This window comes from Acyrthosiphon pisum, chromosome A1 (assembly GCF_005508785.2).
Source record: "Acyrthosiphon pisum isolate AL4f chromosome A1, pea_aphid_22Mar2018_4r6ur, whole genome shotgun sequence".
NCBI classification, from domain to species: Eukaryota; Metazoa; Arthropoda; class Insecta; order Hemiptera; family Aphididae; genus Acyrthosiphon; species Acyrthosiphon pisum.
Genome location: NC_042494.1, coordinates 83,539,222 through 83,547,626, shown reverse-complemented (window position 1 = coordinate 83,547,626; position 8,405 = coordinate 83,539,222).

Below are 8,405 nucleotides of genomic sequence, written 5' to 3'. Positions count from 1 at the left end.
TACCAGATATTATGACTTCAGTTAAAACAACTGAATCTTGATTAGCTTCAGTTTCAGACAATGACCTGAAATAACAGTTCTTAACAAATATAACCAAACTAAAATATTATATTCAGTTTAATTAATCTATTCAAATATACAGTACCTAATGTAGTTTATAAAATTATTTAACTATAATGGCATAGAAAATCTAATAATTACAATAAATTAATTTTTGTTTATTTACCAAGATATTATATTTTCATTGCTACAAATTCCAGAGTTTTCTTGTCTATCTAGTAGTTTGTTAACTGACAATTTTTCTTCAGGACTATCAGATGATAAAACTTCTGCTAAAACTGTTGAATAACTCTGATTTCCAGTTTCAGGCAATGACCTAAAATAGTTTTAGACTAATATTTAACACTCGGTAAATAATTTTACTAACTACAGCTCTTAATAAATATACCCAAACTAAAATATTATATTCAGTTTAATTAATCCATTCAAATATACAGTACCTAATGTAGTTTACAAAATTATTTAACTATAATGGCATATCAAATCTAATAATTACAATAAATTAATTTTTGTTTATTTACCAAGATATTATATTTTCAATGCTACAAATTCCTGAGTTCTCTTGTTTATCTAGTAGTTTGTTAATTGACAATTTTTCTTCAGGACTATCAGATAATAAAACTTCTGCTAAACCTGTTGAATAACTCTGATTTCCAGTTTCAGGCAATGACCTAAAATAGTTTTAGACTAATATTTAACACCCGGTAAATAATTTTACTAACTACAGCCCTTAACAAATATAACCAAACTAAAATATTATATTCAGTTTAATTAATCCATTAAAATATACAGTACCTAATGTAGTTTACTAAATTATTCAACTATAATGACATAGCAAATCTAATAATTACAATAAATTAATTTTTGTTTATTTACCAAGATATTATATTTTCATTGCTACGAATTCCAGAGTTTTCTTGTCCATCTAGTAGTTTGTTAATTGACAATATTTCTTCAGGACTATTAGATGATAAAACTTCTGCTAAAACTGTTGAATCACGCTGATCTTCAGTTTCAGACAATGACCTAAAATAGTTTTAGACTAAACTTTAACAATATGTAAATAATTTTACTAACTACAGCTCTTAACAAATATAACCAAACTAACATATTATATTCAGTTTAATTAATCTATTCAAATATACAGTACCTAATGTAGTTTACAAAATTATTTAACTATAAATATAACAAAAATTTTACAAGTATAAATAGTAAATACCTTTCAAAATGAGTGGTGTTCAAATGATATTCACATAATATATCTATTTTTTTATCATATTTTTTGTTTTTTCCTATATCCACAGAATTAGTAGTATTTAGCTTGTCAAAATCATTAAATAACCTAAACAATGTGTAAATATTATTTTTAATTTAGTTTCTGTAGGTAATACTACTACTACTACTATCTTTTGAATTAAATAAAAATTAAATATCACATTAAGATTATTAAATTTACCTTTTTCTGGAATACGTTTTAGGATTTGAAGAAACATCAAATTGTAATTTTTTATCTTCAAATACATTACTTTCATTGTTCAACCTTAGTAAATACAAATATTTATAATACATCATATATTTGTAATAGTTAGGTATATTATTCACTATAGGTACTAATAACTAATATGCTTAAAATAATTCTCCAATATTTACCAATTTAAAACATTTTTAGTGGCCAATGTATGCGATTTTGAACTACAAATAAACGTAAATAATATAAATAATTAGTCAGGTATCTTACTTTATAAGTACATTACATTTATTGCATGTTCTTAAGACTTACCAAACATTGTTTGAAACAGAATGCGGTTCATTTTGAGCTAGCTTTAATAATTTATTCGTCCTTGACTTGAATGTTCTAGGATTAGACATAATATTGAAACAAATCTCTTTAGGTAACAAAACTTCTGTGCTTTACTGATCTTGTAGATAGGTAAATATAATTGTAAATACAATTAATGTAAAAAGTAAATTGATAATATTCACAATCATTCACAGTAGGTACCAAGGAATAACAATTAACAGGATAGGTCTATCGTCTATGACTAAAATATTATATTAAAATTTAAAACCAATGATTTTCATGTTTCATTATCAACTATGGTACCTATTTCGGTATTTTAGTACAGTATCGATCTACCGCGTGTGAAATGCGCCAATTTTTAATATCAATAATAATGATGCACGATAATTATTGTACGATTGCATACACTTATTTCTGATAACACTTTTTGTTTCCAATAATTATTTGGTTTATTAGATAACACTTTTTGTTTCAAATATACATTTAAAAACAAAATGTTCTATCGATGTATCCAACACGTTGTTTGGATAAGGGTCACATAGAACCTTTTGTTTCTGGTAACTTTTTAAATAAGGGATCGATTAAATTTTTTCTAAGACTAAAAGATAGAGAAAAATAAATCTTGACTGAATAGATAAAAAAACCATTTTTGAAATTTTTGGATATAGAACTCTTTGATTCCAAGCCCGCGATTTATTAAACGGATCGTGCGCATCACATCTGCGGGTCACTAGCAGGTAGTATAAGAACATATTATTATTATTCTGTGCTGGTAATCATAATATTTGCACTACTATCCTGTAAGTGTGTAACGGATTTACACTAAAATTTGTCACACCGAGCTCATCAGTCATTCTGTCTACAATGTCTAGGTCAATATTCTTTACTGTCACGTCGTACGCAATAAATTGGTCGGTTATAGTTCAGAATTTCGTTTTGAAACCAGTTCGATAATTATTTGACGATCTGTCCACGGTTTAACGCGTAACCTTCACCTAGATTCAAATAATAAGAATAATGGCATTGCCAATTGTATAGAAGTATATAGTATTTAGATAGTACTTGAAATAATTGACATTGTCTTACGGTGAAATTATAGTAATATTCTATACCCAGCCGCGGCGTGGTTATGGACATTAAGTCTTATCGAAACAATTATTCTGCTCTACGGTATATACTTGACGGTTTGATTGTTTGTTTGCACGTGGAAATCAAAATATAATTATTTAATTATTCATAAATAATTTACGTGTTGTAACTTTTAATACAAGCTATACAACTCACAGCTCTTGCGTTGACAAAATCATTTAAAAATTATATCGTCTAAAGATATACGTATTATATAGATACTTACAACTTATTATTAATCAGGTACTTGGTATAATAATAAATAATGATTAGAATGATTCGACACGTGCCTAACCCGCAACGCTCGTGTGTAATACTAGGTTCGATAGTGGTATCGCTTTCGGAAGTAATACCGTTTCGGTGGTAATGTGGTATGAAATAATAATAATATTAACAACAATAATATAACACGTCATCATCGACTCGCCCGGTCTGTTGCATAATAATAATTAATCATTTTACTGCAGGCGAACGGATAATAATTATTTCGGTAACATATTTAAATTTAGAAATTCCGTCAGCGCGTGCGAGTTAAAAGACGTTGATCTATGTAATTGCATTTCGAATTTAGTGTTTGGTCTTTTATCCTCCTCGAAACGTCGCCCGTTTTAACGTTATAGGCGTTTGTCCCCTAAGGAGCTATATAATATAATAAGAAGCGGCGAGCCAACAAGCCAACAAGTCATGGAAAGCTTCCAAAATTACGAATCGATGATGAATGCGATCCTTTTGGCGGACATTATTTTCGCATAAAACACCATACGAATATTATCGTTATATTTATTTATTTATTTTTCTTGTTCGCATCGAGAACTTCTTGTAATGGGCTCCTTCCTGCCCCCGCGCCTTCCAAATATATAGCTCATTAATTTATATGAAGAAATATATCATAATATTTTGAGGTTTCTGACGAGAAACGATAATAGTTTTTGGCCGGATATTTTGTGGATGTTGAACTGTGTCAGTCCAGCTCCAGCCAGCATTCCGAATAGAAGAACATACATTTTAAGCGTAACATGCCGAGGTCACGAATTTCATGTCACTGAAAATTATTACTTATTTGCTAACCAGATGGGTATTGCAGATTTTCTAAAATCTAAAGCAAAGTAAATAATAATTGTTGTCGAAAATTTTGAATTTGTGGCGCCGAACAGACGGTGGCATTACTTGGCGGCATTAATCCGTATGCCGTATATATATATATGCGATAGCTGGTTATACAGTATTACTCGTCGAACCAATAAGTCTAATACATTAATGCTTGAAGCGTTTCGAAGAGTCTGTGCTTAAATTTATTAGCAATTACCAGTGGTGAACAAAAAATAATATACACTCGACTTATTTTTTATTTCAATATCGCGTGATCGTGCAGCGTTTCTGCCGCCGCGCTGAGACTTTCGGAATATTTTATTTATTATCGTTCGTCTCTTAAGTGCACCCATCATATTTATGTAAGTACATTATATGCGGTCTTTCAGACTTTGCGACGGAAATTGATTTCATTAAATTATAACAACGGATAGAGGCGTACTTGTATAGGTAGGTACCTACTTGTTGTTTATGCTGCGTTTGTTCGCTAATTATGTCATTATACGTATTTTGAGTTGTCATCGTTGAATATATTATCATACAATTGCAATATAACGGGTCGGCCCTCTTAAATTTATCGTCAAAACTTCGCTCTTTCTTCCCCCCCGAGGCCTATATGTATTAATTTCTAAATTAACGTTAGTGCTCCCGCGAGAGACTATATTAATTAGTCGAATAATTATTATTTTTTTCTTCACGTACAAGGTAGAAATATATGTGACGAATGACGGATATAATATTATTATAGATACGCATCGCAACATTATTATGTTTTTTCTTAGAAGATATCTTTTTTTTACGTGATTTCTTTAATTCATTTTTATTTCTCGGTTATGACGCAATGTACACTCGTGCCTCATCGTCGTATGCTAGTAATTATTTTTCAATCCGGTTTTAAGTATATTCGTTCGAAACACGATTTCGTCGTACGACAGACTTTTTCTATAGAAACTTACTTGTATACAGTATATTCGTTGTTCAACTTGAATTTTGATACGATCGAAGACTATGGCAACATATATTATTATTATGGCATAATCGTACGAAGCAATCCGGCGTATAAGAAATATAACCCAAACAAAATATTATAATAATATTTTTGATAAAGAATAAAAAACAAATGGAAATTACGTAAATGATTTTACTCTTTGACAGACGTTCGCCCATATTCTCCCCCCAAAAAAACGAAACAACCCCATGATAAGTTACGTTTATATATTAGATGCGTTACAACCGATAACAAATGTGTTTCTCTTTTGAAAAATGACTTGGAAATGACAATCTTATTTTATTAGGTTTTTAGACACATTGTCGTTGTCCTAAAATAAATCGAAGACTCGTGAGCGCGAGGCATTCTTATTGCTCCGCGGGGGACGATAAGTCCAAAAATAATAACTTGGTCGCGATTCCTATATACTTTTTTCAGCAGTATATATACATATTATATGCGTTATGTATGGTTTTTGAAAAATATTGCTTATTGTTTATTATTATAGAGTGGTTTTCGGCGTTTATTTCAAACGTGACAATTATATTATTATTCACACCACGAATTATATAGTATTGTTAAAAACATTAACACGACAATACGTGTTTTATATAATTCGGTTTTTAATTTGTGCACAAAGAAGATACTATTTATTATACATTCCACAAAATCGATGTTAATCGGGTGATTGGTATAATAATAATGTAATGGCGTAAAATACATTATATTGATGAAATCCATATGCGTCGGGCACGTTTTTACTTCGTCTACACATAATATATATATATATGTATATATAATATATACAATATACATATATATATATATATATATATATATATATATATATATATATATATATGTATATATAATATATACTTGATGGCCCGATTTATACCTATCGGATTACATGATTCTGTTGCCAAATTGATCGTGCCCGCGTATATGTTATGTGCCGTCCAAAAAATATATTATATACTTACGATGTGCGTATAGTGCAGATATTGTGCAAGTATAATTTTGGATCCGCATCTATATATATATATATATTATTATTATAACCAAGTTCCACCTCGGCTATATTCACAAAATATATATTATATATTTTATTACGTATATGTATGCGATATTTCTAAACACGAAATCGCGACTTATCGATTCTCTGATTATATAAAACGAGTATTTATCAAATGTCACATCGCTGTATACTTCACGCGCGAGATATAAGCCACGAATCGTTCGCAGATTTGTCTCGATCGTGTATATGAAGCGCAAAATCAAAATATGACGACCCTTCGATCCGTCACCTGCAACTCCCCGCAGTGGAAACGGGTGACCGTCGTCAGGGATGACGGAGAGATTTATGGATTTCACGGGCTCACCGCTCTTGCCGCTGTGGGGGTGGGGGGGTGTGGGGCTAAGAGGCTTGTCTGGATCATCCCCGGCGCGTTTCGATGGTACCTAGCTATAGTCAAAAACTCGCTAGGTTGCGCGGATTATGTATTATATAGGACGAACGACTACGTGTCGTTATTATAATACATATATTACACCACTCGAAAATTTCACCCATATGTACATGCGTAAGTTCAGTATAGGTACATAATAGTATATATTATAATATACATGTTGTTTATATAGGGCGTGCCGATTTTCCTCGCGTGTTTATATGGTACCTATATATTATTATATATATATACCGTGACGACTGTGCATGTACCAGCTACGTATGTATAAGAAAAAGAAAAACACGACAACACGGTGTGAATCTCCTCCATGGTATATAAGTATATTATAATATATGTGTGTGTTGGTGGCTAAATTGAGTAGGGCGGCTTCCGAAAAGCGCGATAAGTCGTCTCGTGTTACGCGACTCACCGCGCTTGCAACCCCCCCGAAAATATGTCCGTCCTCTGACGCGTATATGCTTCTTCCGGCGGGGTAGTCCTCGACTCTGAATTTGCGTGTCCGTCGGTCCGGGGTAGTAGAAAGATTTTATACCCACGTGTCGAATATTATCGGAGAAACTTCTATCTCGTTGTCTCCACTCTGCCTGCACCCCCTCACCCAATCACTGATTTAATAATATATATATATATACACATACAGTGCGCAAAGTTATAGCGTCACATTCTGTTTAGATACGTATTATAGGTAATGCTATAATATATGTATATAGATATGCTCGGACGCGGTGATGGCGTTAGGGCGAGAAGATCCCCGCGGGACTTGTCGCCGACGATACGATTATTTATACATTATGTGTGTAAGCAGCACTATCGGTTATATTATCGCTGCAGTGGATAAAATATGTGGCGGCGGTCTTTAAAAATGTCCTTTTGGGGGACCGATAGTCGCTTTTTCTGTACATATTAAATTATATTATACATAGATGATATGTAAAAGATAAAAAAAAAAACAAAATTCAATTCTACGCGTTTTCTATTATTATGTTAGGCGCAAGTAAGCTATACGGGCAGTATTATTATATATTTTTATTTACTTGGTTTTTGGGTGTGACTTTTTTTTTATTCAAATTTCGTTATATTATGTTCAGAAATCATATAGGTGCGTTGATCATGCATTGAAAAACTCGATTTTGAAAATAAATTTACTTTGTAACATATGTGTATAGACACACTATAATTTAATCAAAGATAATATTATTATTAAGTGGACTTTTTTAAAACCTTTGAAGTTTTCAACATTTTATTTGATTTACCGAGTACGTAATAATATTTTTCTATCGTCCTCTATACACTTTTTAGCTATATAGTTACAGTTTGGATTTTGGATATCTTCGATTGTGTGATGCGTTAGACGACGTTGTGGTGTAACAGTTAGACGCGTAATATAATATTTATCAAATCATAACTCCCCTAGTCGCACTGTAGATATTATCATACATCCGACTCGTTTGGTATATACCTGGGACTGGGACTACCAGTTAATATTTCTGATGGCCACTTTTATCTAAAAACAGTAAACATGTAAATTAAAAAATTAATTAAAACTTAATTTAATTCACCATTAAAATTATTATTTAAAAAATAAATTTGCCTGCATATCTGCAGGTCAGATAATGTTGGTCCACGGTTAGCCATTTGGGCCAACCATTTTGTGAGCACTGCAGGTATATAATATTATCTAACATGATTATGTTGCACTTGAACGTTTCGAAGGCTGACCTGCATAAGTAATAGGTAACGTTCATAGTATTATGGAATTACTACTGCAGCTATTGAATAATATATAAGCTACCACGCCGTAGGTATATAAATTATCATATTATAATATAGTACCGCACTAATTGTTCTATTGAATTAAATAATATCTATG